Source organism: Balaenoptera acutorostrata, chromosome 9 (assembly GCF_949987535.1).
Source record: "Balaenoptera acutorostrata chromosome 9, mBalAcu1.1, whole genome shotgun sequence".
NCBI classification, from domain to species: Eukaryota; Metazoa; Chordata; class Mammalia; order Artiodactyla; family Balaenopteridae; genus Balaenoptera; species Balaenoptera acutorostrata.
Window position 1 is genome coordinate 3,941,870 of NC_080072.1, and position 3,807 is coordinate 3,945,676.

A 3,807-nucleotide genomic window follows, 5' to 3' on the forward strand; every position below is an offset into this window, starting at 1 on the left:
GATCTTGCTATCGAAGGTATCAGTAATGTAGCATGGATTTTACTACGTCACAGATGTATATTTCAAATATTTTTGATAACTGCATTTTAGTATAATTGGTTACCATTTTCAGCCTATATCATTTACTTTAAACATTTAAAAATATTATTCAGAGAAGGGGTCCATGGTATCTGTCAGGTGCTAAAGGGGTCTGTAATTCAAAATACACCTCTGTTGTAAAGGGATAGACGTCCCCACTTTGAGATGCGCACCAGGCCACCCAGAGCGAAGGTTATATCTTCCAACCTCCTGTACAGTTATACGGCCATGAGGCTGAGTTCTGACCAGAGGGCCAGGAACAGTGATAACTTCCACGCTGTATCCTTAAGGAGCAGGAGATGTTCCTGCCATGGCCTTGCTCCCGTTTGTGCATCCCACTGCTTGAAATGTGGTTGAGCGGCTGAACTGTCTTGTAACACACAGACGAGGATGTAATGTCTGAGGCTGGGGGAGCGATAAGGTGGAAGGGGCCTGGGCCACTGGGCGGCCCCGCCATCCTGCCTCAGATGGTTCTGTGAGATGCAAACAATCTTCTGACTTAAGCCCTGGTGATTTTGGAGACTTTAAAAAACAGAGCAGAAACATTAACCTCATCAATGCAGAGCCTGAGGCAGGGATTCAACCCACCTTTCAGAAAGTGGATGATGAGAGAATTGGGCCCCCTCCCACATCTGCCCACCCTGGCTCCTTCTACCCTTGCAGCCAAGGTGAGAGGCGTTGATTCTCATAAGCCCCACTTACTTTTGGCCTTTTGGACCTTCACACTGGGGTCAAGAGCCGACAATAGTGGGCCCCTCCGTGTAAGCCTCATGCTAACTCCCTCCCTCAGTGTAAAGGCAGAGCAGTGGGGGAGCACAGCCTCTGGGGCTCCCCAATGTCTGTTAGGCGGTGGTGGAACATACTTTTGGCAAAGTGGGAAGCCTGCCAGTACCCAGATGGAGGAACCCATGGGAATGGCCCGGCCCATCTCGTGGAGTGGACAGGAGCCGTCCCAGCCCTGCCCAGATTTCAAGATAGCGAACAAATAAATCGACAATGTTTTAAGTCCCTAAGCTTTGGGGTGGTTTGTTATATAGTAAGAGATCACCAAAACATCAACCATCCCGTAAATATCCCAAGAGTTTGGTCAAGAAATCAAAGAAACCGTGATTTCATCCTGCATCGGACATCACCTCTAAGTGTATTTGGCTCCCTTTTGCCCCATCATCAACTAAATCCCCCACCCATGAACACTCCTTTTGGTGGGGGGAGGAAGGTGGGCAGCAGAACCAGGTCTTGCCTGGTCTGCCAGGAGGACATCTACACCCCGGGTGAGAAGCTGACATCGGATGTTGGCTTGATTCATCGTCAAGGGGGGGGAACCTGAGAGGGTCCCTGGCCTGTGCCCCTGTCCAGGGGTCCCCAGACAGAGGCCTCTCCCTCCCAGATGTTCCAAATAGAGGGAAGGAAGTGGATCCAAGGAAACTCCTGGAAAAACCCCAGGAAAAGCCAGCAGCGTCTTGGGCGGGCCGGGAAGGGAGGATTTCTGCAAAAGGTCACCGTCTTCTGCATTCCTCCACCGTGCTTGCGGCCCGTCAGTGCTGCTATGAAAGGTCCTTATTCTTCTCTGCCTGGTACCACCCAAACAGCCGCTGCTGTAGTGGAGGGCGGCCTTGGGGGGCCGGGGGAGAAAGAGGCTAGCTTTCCTGTCTTCTCTTTTTCCTGATAGATTTTTGGTGTTTGTACATTTAAACGGCCTGGGGCCTCCAGCTTCGGCAGAATGTCTTGGAAGATGGGCTCTCCCCCCTGAGAAGCTGGGAGAAGCCACAGGACGTCATCACGCATCCACCACCAGCCACGGAGGGCGTGGGGACTGGCTGGCAGGGCCTGGACACCGCTGTCCCCCAGCACAGACGCATCTCCTCCCAGCGTCCGGATGCCTGCCTGCCTGCCTTGCCCGACGCCACCGTCCCCTGGGGATCCTGCACACTCCTGACGTGTCTGGTTAACAGAGGCCCACCTGCTTCAGACTCTTCTCACGCTTTGCTGCTCTTTGGAGCCCAGACGTTTGTGCGAGGTGCTGGGACTATCAGATCTGGCCGGTGAGCCGTGGGCCTGAGTCCCCTCGGTAGGTGTCCCACGAACACTCCAAGGCCGAAACCACTGGGCCCACACCTGGAAGTTCACTTTTTCATGGTCTCGTGATGGCATGGGGGATGCTCGGGCCCAGCTCTAAATCCTGTTATCTTCCATTTCCTCTCTGGGAGACCTGGGCAGGTCTTCTCACCTCTCTGAGCCTCAGTTTCCTTACCTGTGAAATGGGCACAAATTACCCTGCCTCACGGTTTGTTGAGAAGATTCAGGAGACCGTTTGTAAGGACATGCCCACTTTAGGAGCCTAATGTAGGGGACGGTGGTCAGTCATCTGGGTGCTGCCTGTAGAGTCTGGTGGTGGAGACCTGGCAGGACTGTAGAAAACCCCACAGAGACCCGGGGTTCCCAATTAGCAGGCATCTCACCCTGATAAGCCACAGAGGCCTGGGCCCAGCTCCCCATCACATATGTCTGACACTTCAGCCATCATTTAACATCAGAAAGTTTATTGCAGCCTGCGGGGGCTCAGCCCAGCCCTAATGGGCCGGCCTGACGGGAGAGGCCTGCCCTTTGAAGAGGATCTTTATGGTAATTGATGGTAATGGTGAGCAGCCTGGGGGGACAGGTAGGAAGCCCCCCCAGGAGATAATCAAATTAGCCTCCAAAACAAATTACTTTCAGCCAAAACCAAATCACTTTCAATTACGGAGCAACTGATAAGACCCCATGGCCACAAAGCCACAGGCAGGGATGGGGGGACCCCACTGGTCCCCGAGTCCTTGGGATGTGGGGCTGGGCCCTGGCCTCCTTCTCCCATCCAGTGGCCAGAACTGAAGGCCACTCTTGGGACTTTACCTTGAGACCCCTGTCAGCAAGGCGGGTTGGGGGACACCTGTCACAGAAGTAGAAGAATAATGCCTTCATCTGGGGCTCAAGAGTGGGTGTGTTTGGGGGGCAGGGGCGGCATTTCCTGGCCAAGCTGGGGTTTAAGGGTTGACTGAGGGGTCCTCCCGATTTGAATAGAGATGGACTTAGGGTCTCCTTCTCTCTGTAGGCGTACGAGGCTCACAGGCACAGCCCTGGTTCAGGACAGGAGAGGACCGAGGCTCCCTGACTATGTCACAAATAGGGTGACCAACTCATCCTGGTCTTAGCAGCAGAGTCCCGTGTCCCAGGGACTCCCTCAGTCCCTCTGGACAGTTGGTCACCAGAGACAAAGTTACACAGCTGCAGAGTGGCAGGGCTGGGGCCTGCCCCTCCCCCCCCCCCCACGTCAAGCCCTCCCTCTCCCCGTCCCATCCATCTGTTCATTCACCCAGGAAGCACCCAGTTCACTGTGTGCACAGCCCAGCACCAGGCTAAGCCAGGTTGGGTGAATACCTTGTGGCTTCTGCCCCCAAGACCCCTGGCACATGAAGGAGGGGCCTGCCAGCTGGCATCTGTAGGAAGTGGGGGGCATAGGACACCTCACCTGGTGGGTGCCCAGAATCTTCCACTCCTGAGCTGGGGTCTGCCCTTTCCTCCATGCTTGGCTGGTGCTGGTGGTAGGGGGCGGGGAGTGGTGTGGTCCATGGCCAGGACTTGTCCCCATCCCTGCCTCAGTGGATGGTGAGGAGGCTGGCGATCCCGCCAAAGCAAGGACACGGTGAGGAGGGGCTGGGGGGAGGCAGGCGGGCTGCCATGATCCCTCAGGCT